Raw genomic sequence first — 17,066 nt, 5'->3', positions numbered from 1 at the left:
GTTAGTGTAAGTGCTTTGAAAATGAGCCTCAACTATTATCCAAAGCAAAACACGATGGAGAGCTTTTGTCTGAAAGTGTAAATTTGATGCCATGGTTTGTACAAGCACTACACATGTACCTGCATCATGTTAGGGTATGGTTTTCTTCATTTGACCGAAAAGCTTCTTCATGGTTTGGTTAAGAGTTGAGCAATTTCCTGTGCTATCATTTTACTAAGCTAATGTGTTCTTCTAGGGAGGCTTTGGCTAGCTCGATGTAGCCTGGATGTGTAGCATAGGACTGTTACTGCTATAATCTGCAGCTCATGGAAAAGAGAAGGAAGTGGCTATAACCGTGGGAAGAAAGCATTGCAACGCCCTTTGCATAAACCACGGCCAGCTTCCCCATAGGCTGTAACTCTTACTGGTATAGGACAGGAAGTGGGTGGGGGACATATGAAGCATGTTTTGATAGCTTTGTACTCCCTGTTCAGGACTGTGCATTTTCTACAGTTACAGGTGGGTGTTCACAGGGCTGGCACAGGACATTTGCAGTGGAGGGAGTGATGGGTGTTTTTCTGCTTTACCATAGAGGCCAGGGAGGTGGTAGTCCTGCTTGCTTCTCATGAGGAAGTGTAGCTTTCCTCAGCAGGTACTATAAATAAGATATGACCCACCTATTTCCTTCCAATTAAAAATAAGGGCTCTTTCCTCTCTTACAAGTAAGAAGGCCAAAAGCCTGTGGCTATCACAATTTTAAATGCGGTGGTGAAGCTGGTGAATTGCAGTGTATTGCTGAGAAGGAGAGAATTAAAAAGCTTTGTATATTCTGTTGGTGACTGTTAGGTTACCCAGTTCCAGGAAGGACACTTTATCCAGTCCTGGTTTTGAACTTACATCCCAAAGCAGTGTGGTATTTGTAGTCCCTGATTCTTGTTGAAAGCAGTGCTGCAGATCCTATCCTGCATAAGGATGGAGCCGTCAGAAATCCAGGTTTGGCCTTAAATCTCTCTCCTTGAACTGGGTAAGTTGGCAGCTCCATGACCTCAAATAATAGCATTGTAAGTGACCACTGTGAAAGAAAGTCCACCCTTAGCCTCAGCAGTAGGGGACTAATAATGGTAGTAGTGATAATACAGATGTGCTTCAGGTGAAGAAAACACCCCTGGTCCAGCTATAGGCCCTGGCATAGGAGCCACAGCACAAACTGTAGTTCAGTAGCCCCCTAAGTTAAAAAGATTGAGTATTAATTTAATTTCTTATATACCAACTGCAGGCTCCAAAATTATTGAAGTGGTGTACATTCAGCTACCACAGGTATTTTCGTGCCCTGGGAGGGCTCACAATCTAAGGGGTCTTTCTTACCAAGCCATGCTAAAAAGTGTCTGGTGCTGATGTTAGTTTGTGTGGCAGTGAAATGGCTGCCTTTCAGTATTTTTTTGTAATGGCCACGCGCTAATTTCCCCTTTAGTGCACGGTCTTTACCCTCACCTATTTAGGAGATGGTTAAGGGCTCCACTAATGGGGTAGCCTGTGCCAGTGCTGCCTGATTAGTGCAGACACGTCTGCTTTCCACCCATGGGCATGTCTGTATTAGGCCTACCCTGCCTTAGTAAAAGGGGTCCCTAAGTTTGTACCCAAGGCAATGGAGGATGAAGTGTCTTGCTCAAGATCACGAGGAACTGCAGTGGTGTTTGAGCCAGTCTACCCTGGTTTGTAGCCTGCTGCTCTATAAAGTCAAAAGGTGTACAAAAACAGCCTGTGGAAAAAAAGAAAAAATGGGAGAGAAGAGGAAAGCCTGCCATGAGTGGGAAAGTGTGGGGTACAAATAAAAAAAAATGGATGGCAGCAGCCTGCTTAAAATCAACTTCTAAGCTCCAGAAGGAGGCACTCTTTGCTGCAATGCAATTTTCTTTTTTTATTTGGATTTTGCTCATACCTTTTTCAGTAGTAGCTCAAGGTGAGTTACATTCAGGTACAGTGGATATGTTTCCGTCCGAGGAGGGCTCACAATCCAAGTTTGTACCTGAGGCAATGGAGGGGGTAAGTGACTTGCCTGAGACCCCAAACAGCAGCAGTGGGATTTGAACCGGACACCTCTGGATTTCAAGAGTGGTGCTGTAACCACTAGGCCATCCTCCACTCCATTTGTTAGGCATGACCCTGTCCCCAACACACTCTCGTTTTAGGAGGGAGGCCTTTTCTTGCCTGGCATGTATAAAACTGGGAGCCAAGGCTCTCTCCTCTAAGCTCCGGATAGGGCTCTAGTGAAATGGGGCAGTCAGTGTGTGTGATAAGAGTGATGTGCACTGGTGGCAGTGTCTTAGCCAAGGGTGGGCCCAGGCCCACCCAGTAGCAGCAAACCTATGATGTGGCTGGCAGGGATTCCCAAGCCCCACCAGCTGAAAACTCCCAACAACTGTCCCTCCTGCATACCTTGTAAATAGCATATCTTCGCCTGTGCAAGCAGCGACTAATACATATTACTTGCACCAGCCCCACAGCCTTCCCTCTGACCTATTCCCACCTATGCAGAAACAGGACGTTGCGTCAGTGGGAAGGCTGTGAGGCCAACATGAGCAGCGTGTATTAGTTGCTGCTGGTGAAAATCTGCTATTTAAAAGGTATGCGGGAGAGGGGGGGCTGTTTGAGAGACCATATGGCATACAGGTGAGACCAGATACAAAATCACCTGTGGGATGGGGGTGGGGTTCTCATGCCCACCCATCTGGGGCCCAGGCCCATCCAAAATTGGGTGCCTGGCTACACCCCTGACTGGTGGACCATTGTGTGTGTGGTGTCTCTACTGGAATAGTAGGGGTGAGGTGTATGGAGGGGCGTCCTCAATACAGAAATGGCAGGGGATGCTGTAGGTCAGGGGTGAGGTGCACAGGCAGAGATTTGTGCATGGGGATCCTTAATATAGGAAAGGCAGGAGTGAAGTGCATAGGCAGAACTGTGTGTGTGTATAGAGAGAGGGGGTTTCATTACTGGCCTAACAAGTGGTGAAATGAGGGGGGGATGGGGATATCGGTGCTGGTGGAGCAGGAGCTGCTGCAGAGCAGAAACGAACCCCATTTAAACTCAGCTCTACTACTTGTCTTGGCTACGTCTCTGGTAATAAATTCTACAGTTTGAATATTTGTTGCATGAAAAAATACTTTGTTTTAGATATGCTATTTGAAAGGGAAATGGGACTTGTGCCTTTCACAACTACATTCAAAGTGGTTTACATAGTATATGGAGGTACTTATTTGCACCTGGGGGAATGGAGGGTTATGTGACTTGCCCAGAGTCACAAGGAACTGTAGTGTGGGACCCACTGCAGTCCACTGCACTAACCACTAGGCTACTGTTCCAGGCTTCTTCATATCTTCTTTTGGTCAACTCTTCTCTGCCCTGAAGATTCTTAATATTTTATCCTTCCTTCCCCTTTATCAATTTTGTCATCCTCTGTACTTTTCCAGTTCTGCTATATCTTTTTTTTTTCTTTAAGATGTGGTCATCCTGTGGAATTATATTATTATCCAGTGTATTCTCCATCCCTTTCTGAATAATTCCCATTTTGTTTTTTGACTGCTGCTGCACCTTGAGCTGAGGATTTCACCATATTGTTTTAAGATGATGCCAAGGTCCTGTTTCTGGGTGGTGACTCCTGATATGGAATCTTGCATTTTTGCATTGTACAAGTGTAGTTACAATACTACAAGACCAGCATACAAGCTTGACTGTGAGATATCGTTCCCTGGTTAAATTGGATTTTGTTTTCTACTTGTTTGGTTCTCAGCCTGCAAGATCCAATATGTAATCCATCTCGTGAGAGTGCAGTGGGTACATGAGCACCCCTAATATTGAGCAAACTCCTTCACTGTGCCTGGGAAGAGAGAATGTATTTTGCTCCCCACCCCACCCCCTAATGTCTTACCACCAAGCTTTGTAAGAACTAGTGTTTGTAGCTGTTTTGATTCCTAGGCTCCTTTCTACTCTACTTTTTCAGCTACCTCTTTGGCAAACCAAACCAATCTTAGTTATTAGGATTTATTTACAGCCTTTTTAAAGAAATTTGCCCACAGTGGTGTATAGCAAGAATAAGTCAAACATAGACAATAGACAATTACAGCTAGCATGATACTGTGGTCCACAGTGTCAAAAGCTGCTGAAAAATCCACCAAGGCAAATCCCATTTCAGTTTGTGTGAAGATCAACTAGTAGGGATACGAGGACTGTTTCCGTTCCATAACTGGTCTGAATCCAGACTCTCATGGGTCTAGTCAGTTTCTTCTAGCCAGTTGTTGAATTGAACACAGACTGTCCTTTAGCAAATGACACATCACTGCCCTTTATAATGCTGCTAGTAGTTGCCTATTAGATAGAGAGAGAAGTTCATGATTTTTGTGGCGCCTTCTATGAGGCCCCTGCTTGCCTGCTGCACTATCTTTGATGGGCAGGGATGAAGAGGTTAGGTAGTTGGTCAAAGTCCTCTTAGAATTTTGTCAGGGCCCTCCTCTGCTTAAAAGAGTCCCATTCTGTTTGTGTGAGGAGGGGGAAAGTTTAATCTGTCCCAGTATGATAATGCTTATGTTCTTAGGATTTACAGTCAGTCTCGGTTTCCTGTTTCCAACAGTGGCCAATGCAGGTCACAAGTACCTGCCAAGATCCCAGAACAGTAAAACAGATTTTATGCAGCTTATCTTAGAAATAATTAGTGGATTTTCCCAAGTCCATTTTAATACCGTTTTTAAACCCTGCTAAGCTAACTGCTTTTATATTCTCTGGCAATGAATTCCAGAGTTTAATTAGATGTTGAGTAAAGAAATATTTTCTCCAGTTTGTTCTAAATTTACTGCTTAGTAGCTTCATTACGTGCCCCTAGTCCTACTATTTTTGGAAAGAGTAAATAAGTGATTCATGTCTATCCATTCCACTCCACTCAGTATTTGATAGAACTCTATAATATCTCTCCTCAGCCATCTTTTTCCTAAGCTGAAGAGCCTAGCCACTTCAGCCTTTCCTAGTAAGGAAATCATCCCATTCCCTTTATCATTTTCGTTGCCCTTCTCTGTACCTTTTCTAATTCTGCTATATCTTTTTTGAGATGTGCTGACCAGAACTGCACACAGTATTCAAGGTGCGATTGCACCATGGAGCAATAAAAAGGCATTATGGCATTCTCATTTTTGTTTTCCATTCCTTTCCTAATAATTCCTAACATTCTATTTGCTTTCTTAGCTGCTGTTGACGGAGAATTTTAAATTCTGTTAACAAAGTGTGCAGCAAAACCATTACAGTTCAATCTCTTCTCTTATTTACATTCCTTGGTGCCTTTTAGTTTAGGCCACAGCTCTTCACAATTAGCTTCTCGCTCTGCCAGCCCCTTCTTAACTGTTTCCTACCCCCACCCCACCATTATAACTAAGGTGGTATTCTTAAAGTCTATGACTTTGACTTTTGTTCGTTTTATATTTAACTCTACTAGTTGCTGATCACAAGAGCTTCGGGGACCTACCTCGACATTATGAAACCTTTTCCTATTTATGAATATCAAGTCCAGGCCTGTTACCTCCCCTGGGATTCTAGAGAAGATCCCCTTGAAGGGTGTCCAAGTGTCTCTATGTGTCTGTACATGGGATGGAGCAATCAAGGTCTGGCAAATTAAAATTTAACACCTTCATTGCAGTGTTAGGTATGTGCACAACCAGACCCACTTGTAGGGTTTCAGTATTGCAGTAGCAGTGGGTGCTGTTGTCCTGGTTCCAGCTGATCTCCACAGGTGTCTGACTTTCTTATGGAGAAGGAGGCATAGGAAGGTTTTTGGTGTCTTTTAAGCAAGAAAATGAACGAGTGATAGTTGGACAGAGTAATAGAAAGCATGAGATGGAAGCAGAAGGAACAGGATGTCCTGTAGAATGTCAATTAGATTAAATTATGCAGACAAGCTCTAATTTTATCCCCTGTGAAAGTTATATATGTATGCGTGAGAGACCAGGCAAAAACAGAGACGATGACGGAGAGGAAGCAGTATGGGAGATGAAGAGGTGGCAAAAGCTAGAGCGAGGATGAGCAGCTTGTTTGCAGGATGAGTTTTTCGGATACAGCTGAGCAAAGCCAGGTTGTGATACTCGGGGCTTGTCTAACAGTGCCCGCGTGGGAGCTGGCAGCTTTCCTTCCTCCGTATCTTTGGCAACAATGCCAAGACATATTCTTCCTGCTGCAACTGAAAATCCTGTCCTGAAGAGCCTCCCACTCACATGGGCACAGGGCACAGCACGTGACCTGCCATTGGGACAGAAGTGAAACGTGGGAGAGAGGGAGCAGGAAAGAAAAGGTTTTTATAATTCTTCAGAAGCAAAGAGATTTAAAAAAAACAACAACAAAAAACAGGTCTAATTCTTCTAATTTGACCAGGGTCTAAACAATTTTTCTTACCCAAAACAGTTGTATGGTACAGGTTCATTTCCGTTCAAAGGCCAAGAAAGACCAGCCTTCATCTCAGGACTTAGATGCTGCATCTATATCTTTTCCAAGAAAAATGGTAAATGTCTTTTTAAGCAGTTTTAATTTCCAAACTTTAGCTGTGGTGGTAAAATATTCACGTCTCCACTGGGGTCAAGTGACCTCTGCCCTCCAGATTATACAGGTTCTCAAAGAGGGGCCTTTTCCAGCTCTTGATTTAAGATCTGAAATTTGATTTTAGCTAACAAAACCATGTGGAAAAACTTGCCCTGTATCTGCCAGACCTGCTCTTGGTCTCCTGATAAGAACAGGACCAGTGTTAGGAGGGGTGAAAACAGGGCAACTGCCCTGAGGCACAGTGAGCCCCACAGCCTACTCATTCTGAAGAAGCCACAGTCTGCTGGCAAGTTTAGGGGCCTCCTTCCAAATTTCTGCCCTGGGCCCCAGCACGTATAACCATCAGCCCTGAAGAATATTTTATTTACATTGTTCAAATTCAGTGGTAAACTCTCTCCAGAAAGACAATGTAACCATGAGAATAGTGACCTGCTCAAGGTCACTTACAGTAAAGGAAGGATGTGAGAATTGTTCTGAGGCTTCCTAATATAGAGGTCTGTTATGTCCACTGTGCTCCTATGCAAGATGAGTAACTGGACAGCTTGAAATGATGTGTGTGTGAGCAAGTGTTATGCATGTGATGTGGATCAAAATTCAACTGTGCTGTTCTTTGGGGTTGCCAAGTTCTGTCTGTACAGAGTCAGCCTATATGACAAAGTGTGTATGTATTTTTGGGCACCGTTCTTGGGCTTTGCATTTCTATACATGGCTGTACATGGTTTTGTGTGGGTGTAGAAGAGTGCATGAACTGATCGAGGTAGCTGAGTGCACACTGCAGCCTGCCTCTCCTACTTTTGGGGGGATTTTTTCAGTACTTTATACCACTGTTCCCTCAAGTTAGTCCTGAAATATCCCCTAAGGTTTTGGGATATTCACAATGAACATTGTGACAGAGACAGGGAATCCCCAGTTCAAGGACGGGAAGAAGTCCACCTGCCACAAAATCCCCAGGGCACGTAGGGAAACCTGAGCAAAACAACAGGCCTAGGAAATATAATTCTCTAGAGTAGGGGAGGAGATCATATAATACATGGGCAATAGTAAAAGAGGATGAAGTTTTTTCAGGGGAAAGAGGAGAAGCCTTTTTCAGAACAGACCAAAGGAAAACAAATGGGATGTCCCATGGAACTCGGGGTGGGGCAGTACAAGGCATTCCTGGCCAATGGAAGACCCAGAAAGGGGGACCCAATCAGGGAAAGGTAGGCTAGGAAGTAGAGCTTTAAAGGGTCCTTTCCCCAGGTTGGAGGGAGAAAGGAATGAGCTTTGAGAAGATTCTGATATGGTTTGGGAGGCTGGAGAAGAAGAACCTATGAATATCACTGACTGGGACAATCAGGAAGGAATGGAGAGAGCGCCTTATTTTAGATTTTCTCATACCTTTTCCAGTAGTAGCTCAAGGTGAGGTACATTCAGGTACATTGGGTATTTTCTCTGTCGTTGGAGGCCTCACAATCTAAGTTTGTACCTGGGGCAATGGTGGGTTAAATGATGTACCCAAGAGGAGCAGCAGTGGAATTTGAACCAGGCATCTCTGGATGTCAAGATGAGCGCTCTAACCACTAGGCCATCTTACGAAGTATAAAACAGTTTTTTTTATTTGATGAAAATTTTGTAGGAAGGCCAGTTGGGGAGGCCACTGGCTATGAGAGCGAATGGGTGGTGGCCCTCCACCCTTTTCCTTGGTCATACATCCTGTGCAAGAAAAGGGTTTTAACAAAGGGAAGCTCTGTGCAGCTTTTTTTTTTCCATTGGAAAGTTGCTAAGAGGGGTTGAATGAAGAAAACTGTAGATGATTTTTTTTTGTGTGTGTAGATTTTCAAAAGGTATCAACTTTTTTTGTGAACAAGGAGAAGTTCTTCCCAACAAAGAAATTAATAATGTGGAAGTAAGCAGTTAAGATAAGGGGCTGGACAGATAATTTTATTTATTTATTTTTTTAAATCCTAAGGAGCATGGATTGAGACTTTGGGAGAGAGACATTACTGTATTTACATATGTTGGGTGTGGTGCTGAATTTGCATGTGCCTTTCTAATGCAACTGTTCTGCTTACTGAAGTATCAATTATCTACAAAGAGACTATGAATGTGTGTGTATATATTCTAAATGGAACTCATAATGACTGATTTGAATTATAATACATCATTCTCGCTTGGTCACGTGCTCTCTCTCTCTCTCTCACCCTGAGTGTACCAGCATAGGGCGAGAGAGACCTGGAAGCCAGTAGGGTTTTTTTTGTATTGACTAATCTCTTTTGGGGTTTGGTGGTGGAGTTCTTGCTGAAACCTCTATCAAGGAAACTCTCAAATTGACCATAGTATTTTTAGAATAACAGTATGATAATATACATGAGATATGTACAATAAAAAAGACCAAGCCCAAGAGAAGAAAATGCAAGACTTTTAGAAAGACATCTGAGTATGTCTTTCTTTTTCCGAGAACCAATCAGCCCTGAGGAGCGGGAAGGGAATTAATCAAATGTGTGGAGAAGTGTACATTCTGAGACTAATTAGCCATGAGGGGTGGGAATTAAGCAAATGTGTTGAGAAGTATTTTCAAAGGCATAGAAGATGAGAAATCTAGCATGAGCAGAAGCATATAGGGCTCCTTTTACAAAGTAGCAGTAAGCCCAAAGTGGGCTTACTGGTCGCTAAAAAGGAATTACCCAGTAGTTCCCACCCCCAGCATGCCATCCTATCTGGCACTACAAAAATGTATACGCGGCAGTAAATAAGCATCAGTTAGTGTGGGATCCCTCACTGCCACCTCAATGGATGGCAGTAAGGGCCTCCTCCTGAATTGGTCACATGGCAAGTGCTTCCCTTGCCACATGACCATTTCCTCAAAAAAAGACCTATCTTTTACCCACTGCTGTAAAAGGGGGTGTTGGCACATGTAAAAAACACACTCTGATGCCAGCGCAGGTCCCCTTTTGCCACATCTTGGTTAAAGGGACCCATAGTTAGTGGGACATCTGTATGCATTGTTATGGCCGCACAATGCAGAGACGTTTCATGCTGCAAATAAGTGTGCAAAGCCTACCCTAAAAGATTAGCACAGTCAATTAAACCATGCCAATGCAAAGACGTAAAGGGAAGACTGACATGCTGAGTGCAACGATGGGGGCTAAAATACCATTTCTGAGGTGGCATAAAGCTTGCTTTGAAGGTCAACTGAGGTGAAGTCTGATAATTCACCTCAGATGACCCATGGTCTACTGCAGTGTTTCCCAAGTCGGTCCTGGAGTACCCCCATGTCAGATTTTCAGCATATCCACAATGAATAAGTATGAAATTGCTTTGCATATACTGTCTCCATCATATGCAAATTTTTCATGCATATTCATTGTGCATATCCTGAAAATCTGACTGGCAAGGGGGTACTCCAGGACCGATTTGGGAGACACTGGTCTATTACATTGGTTCTCAGACCTGTCCTGGGGGAATACTAGCCAGTCAGGTTTTCAGGATATATCTAATGAATATTCATGAGAGAGATTTGCATATAATACAGATGACAGGCATGCAAATCTGTATCATGAATAATCATTTAAAAAAACCTTGTGAGTCAGGGTGTACTTATTTATCAATAAATTTCAAATAAAATTTTAAATATAATTCTTATGTTAAATTAACTATGTGAAGTGTGCTCAGAACCAAGTGTCCTCTATCAAGCAGGCAACCAACCATCCCATCATCAGACTCAAGAACTGCTTTAAGTCCATTTAGTTAACATCATTGCTTCCAATAATTAAAAAAAAAATGTCCAAGCAGACTATACAAGTGTTCTAAACGCTGATCCATTATCTTAAACAGTGATGTAAACTTAGCAGTTATCAATGACGAATTGTCTTCTCCAACATAGATCTCTTAATCTGATAGGATTTCAATATGGATGATCTCCCTCCTTGTTCACCAAAAGTATTTAAAATCTCCAACAATCGATCTTTATCTTCCTCAACACAGACTGTGTTTCACAGTATGAGCTTCTTCAGAGAGATGAAAAATTCCCTATATTTATAAAAATCATGTCTGAGCTCAGTGTCAAAAAACAACCAAACAAAACTTTACTGAAAAATTTTATTCTAAATCTTAAACTAAAGACCCAGTATCACAAAAAGATATACTTACTTTCTTAATCGGCTGCTCCCAAGATGAGCACTCCCCGAGGTCTGGTTTAGTAATGGCTCAAAAACGTCACCCTTTTATAACTGGGGCCACCCCCCAATGATTGGAAGCAATGATGTTAACTGTCTTTCTTCTATGTTTGTGCAGCGCTGCGTACGCCTTGTAGCGCTATAGAAATGCTAAATAGTAGTAGTAGTAATGATGTCAAAACATAATCCCAAATTTCACTGGCTGAAAAAATGATCTGACTTTAAAACAGAGATAGCCACTCCACTTCTTGATTGAGACCCCATGGGTGCACGGTGTCCCACTAAAAAATTAAGCGCTGTTCCTTTGTTTGTAAAATGCGGGTTACATTCCCCCCCTCTGGGCAACAGACTATGGATTAATACTGTGAACTTCAAGTCCTCAGTGCTAAGTTGAGCCTGTAACTAATGCTCCACAAGAGGAACCTCAATCTGCTGAAGTCTTACATTGCTAAGGTGTTGAATTATCCTTAATTTAATTTTTCTAACAGTGTGGCCAATGCACACTCATTTTAATGAAAGAATGCGTGAAGTGTCACACATGCTCAGTTTCACTAAAACATGCGTACACGGTGAGACTGAGAAAAGCGGGGCAGGCAATGCAACAAGTCCAGTGCGGGACAAATGCTTCAGCTGCCAGTGATTGAGGACCCCCGCCAGCCAAATCAAGGGCCTCAGAGCCAATTTGGGGGGTTCAGGCCCCTGTGGTCCCCAGTAGCTACACTACTGGTGAATAAGGACATTGAGTGTGGATCGCTGGAGAAGATAACAAATAGAACCAGTCAGCTTTAACTTGTAGAAGGATCGGCGAATGACATGAGAGAGCTGCTGGTGAAAAGTCCATTTGTTATCAAGAATAACTCAAGGATCTGTATACTTGTCACTTGTGGGATAGGAATGTTGCAAAGAAGTATGGGCAAGATGAGAGAGACATCTGTGCCCCCACTAAAGATAAGAAGGTTTGATTTTTGGGGGGGTTGAGTACCAACTTATTTCCGTGAAGCCAGTATGTGATCTGAGTAAGCTTAGAATTAAGAGCAGAGAAGTCTGGAGAAACTAGAGGATTAAGGATGTAAAGTAGCTGAATGCCATCCGTGTAGATAAATGTGGTAAATCCAAGGGAATATACTAATGTTAAAAAGTGTGCTAGAAAAACACTGAATAGCAAAAGTGATAGGATGGATCCTTGTGGCATGCCAGCTTCAAGGGAAAAAGGGGCCGAGACCGAAGGTGATGTCTGTACTATGTAAGAATGGTGGCTAAGGTATGACGTGAACCAAGCGTAGGCTGTTCCGCAAAGTCCTATCTGGTACAGGCGAGAGAGCAAGATGGAGTGGTCGACTAAGTCAAAAGCTGCTGTAAGGTCAAGCGAAATGAGAAGGACTGATTGGAACTTATCAAAGCTGGAAAGGATTATAGTCATCATATGTGGATTGCCTTGATTGTCATAATCAAGAAATTGCTGTGATGTAGGCTGATCGCCTTGTCAGAGCAACATAACATCATCTATAAAGCGTTTCCACAGAATGCTGTTAGAATAAATGTAATCCAATTCAAATTGTTGCATATATAAACAAGCGACCGAGGGCGCTACCGTGGTGCCCATTGCAACGCCCTTCACTTATATAAATTATTTATTGTCAAAGCTGAAATAATTGTGCAAAATTCCAAATGAACCTTGGCCAATGATAAATCTGGCTGTTGCATATGAAGATCAATTAAATGCAAAGCTTGATTCTATGGGACATTTGTATATAACGCCATCACATCTAAGGTGACTAACACTTAGAATGTGAGCCCTCCAGGGACAGAGAAATATCCAGTGTACCTGAATGTAACTCACCTTGAGCTACTACTGAAAAAGGTGTGAGCAAAATCTAAATAAATAAATAAATAAATAAATAACATGACTTCTTCAAAGGTCACCATGCCTAAAGATTGTAACTGCTGTATCACATGCATCGAATCCCATATGTATGAGGGTTGCAAAAATGAGTCCAAATATTGAGATAGAGGCTCCAACAAGGAACCCCTACCTGAAACAATTGGACGCCCAGGTGAGTTGTACCTAGATTTGTGAATGTTAGGTATAAAATAAATAAATGGTGTCACAGGATATTCACAAAACAAAAATGTATATTCTTTATGAGAAATAGCCCTCTCAAGTTTGGCTTGAGCCAAAATGTGTTGTATCTGGTTCTGAATTTGCCGAATGGGATTGGTGGCTAATTCACTGTAAAAAGTAAGATCTGACAATTGACGCTATGCCTCCCAGTTGTAAGCCCCAATATCCCACAACACTATGCCCTCTCCCTTGTCGGCTCTACAGATTTAAATGGAATGGTCAGATACTAAAGAGTTCAATGTCAATTTTTGTTACCAACTTAAATTATTATAATTAGAAGTGAGGACCAACTTCAGTCATTATAATTAGAAGTGAGGACCAACTTCAGTCATTCAATGTCTCACATTACTACTTTTTCAAAAACTAGCAGCAAGAGGGGTCTGAGATTAGTCCTGGGACACCTGTGTGGGACGAAGTAGTGTGTCAGGATAGCTGCATGGGAGTGTGTGTGTTGGGGGGGGGGGGGGGAACCAACCCTCCTGGGATTCATTTGGATAATTCCCTGAACACTGAAAGTAAGTGGCGAGCACCCAGTTACTGTGTTAGGAACTTAATTTGCATCTGATTTGCATAGGTTGACAGACTGTGGGAATTTTTTTATAAAAAGGACCATAGAAGGGAGGCAAGGCCTCTTTTGGTCTAAAGGAAGAGATTGGTTGAACGGAAGAAGACAGAAGGTAGTGGTAAATGGAGCTTGTTCTGAAGATAAGGATGTTATCAGTGGAGTACAGCAGGAATTGGTCATAGGGCTGCTCTTTTTACCATCTTTGTGAGAGATATTGTGGAAGGGCTGTCTGGTAAGGTTTGTCTCTTTGCGGATAACACCAAACTCTGCAACAGGGTGGACACTCCAGAGGGTGTGGATGGCATGAGGAAGGACATAGCAGAGCTTGACGAATTGTCCAATATTTGGCAACTAAGATTTAATGCTCAAAAATGCAGGGTCATGCGCATGGGTCACAAGAATCTGAGGGAACGGTACAATATAGGGAGTGAAGTGCTTGTGTACAAAGGAAGAAAGGGACTTGGAGGTGATTGTGACTGATGACCTTAAAGTGGCCAAACAGGTAGAAAAAAATGACAGTTGAAACCAGAAGGATGCTTGGGTGGATAACAAGCAGGAAGAAAGAGGTGATGGTGTCCTTGTATAAGTCTCTGGTGAGGCCCATTTAAAGTACTGAGTGCAATTCTGGAGACCACACCTACAGAAAGATATAAACAGGATGGAGTCGGTCCAGAGGGTACTACAAAACTGGTAAGTGATCTTGGACATAAAACATATAAGGACAGGCTTATGAATCTCAACATGTATACGCTGGAAGAGAGGAGGGAAAGAGGAGATATGATAGAAACATTTAAATATCTCAGGGGTATTAATGTACAGGAAGAGAGCCTTTTTCAAATGAAAGAAAACTCTGGAATGAGGGGGCATATGATGAAGTTAAGAGGAAACAGGCTTAGGAGGACTCTAAGAAGTATTCATTTACAGAAAGGGTAGTGGAAGCGTGAAATGGCCTCCCGGTGGAGGTTGTGGAGACGAGGACTGTGTCAGAGTTTAAGAAAGCATGGGACAAACAAGTGGGATCCCTTAGGAACAGGAGGAGTTAAGGATTACGGAGGATGGGCAAGCTGGATGGGCCATTTGGCCTTTATCTGCTGTCATATTTCTATGTGCATAAAGGTGAGCCTGTTGATGTAGTGTATCTAGATTTTCAGGAAGCTTTTGATAAAGTTCCTCATGAGAGATTCCTGAGAAAATTAGAGTCATGGCATAGGAGGCAATGTTCTGTTGTGGATTAGGAATTGGTTATTGGGCAGAAAACAGAGGATAGGGTTAAATGGTCATTTTTCTCAATGGAGGAGGGTGAGCAGTGGAGTGCCGCAGGGATCTGTATTGGGACTGGTGCTATTTAACATATTTATAAATGATATGGAAATCGGAATGACGAGTGAGGTGATTACCCATACCCCAATCCTCTCCCCCCACATCTCTCCCCATGGTTTCTACTCTTTTAACTTGAACATCTCTTGATACTTTGTATCATACTTTGTGTATCTATGTGATACTTTGTACCATAGCTTGTAAGCCACACTGAGCCTGCTATCAAGTGGGAAAGAGCGGGGTATAAATGCTATAAAAAAAAAATTAATTAATTAAATTTGCAGATGATACAAAACTATTCAAGGTTGTTAAAACACATGCGGACTGTGAAATATTGCAGAAAGACCTTAGGAAATTGGAAGACTGGGCATCCAAATGGCAGATGAAATTTAATGAGGACAAATGCAAGGTGATGCACATTGGAAAGAATAATCTGAATCATAGTTACCTGATACTAGGTCCACCTTGGGGATCAGCACTCAAGAAAAAGATCTAGGTGTCGTTGTGGATAATATGCTGAAATCTTCTGTTCAGTGTGCAGCAGCAGCCAAAAAAAAAAAAAAATAAACAGGATGCTAGGAATTATTAGGAAAGGGATGGTGAATAAGACCGAAAATACTATAATGCCTTTGTGTCTGCACCTTGAGTATTGCGTTCAGTTCTGGTCACTGTATCTCAAAAATGATATAGCGGATTAGAAAAGGTTCAAAGAAGAGCAACCAAAATGATAAAGGGGATGGAACTCCTCTCGTACAAGGAAAGGCTAAAGAGGTTAGTGCTGTTCAGCTTGGCAAGAGACGGATGAGGAGAGATATGATTGAGGTCTACAAAATCCTGAGTGGTGTTGTACGAGTAGATGTAGATCAATTTTTTTACTCGTTCCAAAAGTACAAAGACTAGGAGACGCTTGAGGAAGTTACTTGGAAATACTTTTAAAACAAATAGGAGGAAATAGTTTTACACTCAACGAATAGTTAAGCTCTGGAACTCTTTGCTGGAGGATGTGGTAACAGCAGTTAGCATATCTGGATCTAAAAAAGGTTTGGACAAATTCCTGGAGGAAAAGTCCATAGTCTACTATTGAGACAGACATGGGAAGCAACTGCTTGCCCTGGGATTTGTAGTATGGAATGTTGCTACTCTTTGAGATTCTGCATGGAATCTTGTTACTCTTTAGGATTCCAGAATCTTGCTGTTCCTTGGGGTTCTAATGTTGCCATGATTTGGGTTTCTGCCAGGTACTTGTGACCTGGCTTGGCCACTGTTTGGAAAACAGAATACTGGGCTAGATGAACCATTGGTCTGACCCAGTATGGCTACTCTTATGTTCTTATGTAAGGGGAGAGTTCCCATGCCTGGAGTGCAGCCTGGACTACTATTGGAGGATTACTTACTGGTAGATTTTGGAGGCTTCCTCGTTGGAGGACTACTTGCTGATAGACTACTGATTGCTGTGGAGGATCGTGGATGGACCTCTTCTTGGATTATTGTTTTGTTTGAAATCCATCTTTTTGCTTTTGGACAGTTACCAAGAATTTGTGGAACAGTTTTCACTCTGGATTATTGTTTTGCCTTGGAGTTCCAGGGTACTCAGCCCACACCTTTGGGTAGGCGGTGAAGAGAGTCGGATTCTCTGCCTACACCTTCTGGTGGGCAGAGCATGACAGCGCTGTTCTGGTTCTAATTGTTCCCAGCGCCGGTATTATTTTTTGAGTATCTGGGTCCTAGTGGGGCATCTAGATGCCCTGCTAGGGACAGCCTATCAAATAAGGCAATGCTTGTTGTTTTATTTGGTAGACTAGCTCCTAGTGTTGTGTAGGATTGCATTGATAGTGGTCAGGAAGGCAGGGAAGAGGTCCGATTCTAGACAACTTGAATGCTTTCTCACATATGACGGCCATTTTCTCTTTATGCGAGGAAGTTACGAAACTTGGTCATGCTGGTGGAGGTTCTCACCGAGTTGGAAATAGCTGCAAGTTAAGTGGTGTTAAAACATTTTGTTTACTTCTGCACTGTTTCAAAAAAATTAACAAGAAGCCAGCAAAAAAGTTAAAATGACGGATCGATGAAGATTTGCACAGTGTTGCTCTTGAATGTTTGGATAGCAACGTTGATGCTGTGAACTCTAATGATCCTTATATTAGTAGTATGAAAATGTATGAAAATATCTTGACAAAATCCATGAAAGCATTTTGACGTGATATTGATATTGCTATGGCGTTGTGTTTAAGTAAGCAGTTGCTGGGACAATCGTTACTGACAGGAAGCATGACATTTTAACAATGAGCTGTAGATTACTGTCTTTTCTGATAGCGCACACTTTTTAACATAGCAATAATTTCCATGCTTATTGCTTACT

The sequence above is a fragment of the Microcaecilia unicolor genome, chromosome 11 (genome assembly GCF_901765095.1).
Source record: "Microcaecilia unicolor chromosome 11, aMicUni1.1, whole genome shotgun sequence".
Taxonomy (NCBI): domain Eukaryota; kingdom Metazoa; phylum Chordata; class Amphibia; order Gymnophiona; family Siphonopidae; genus Microcaecilia; species Microcaecilia unicolor.
Note: the sequence above shows the minus strand (reverse complement) of the source record.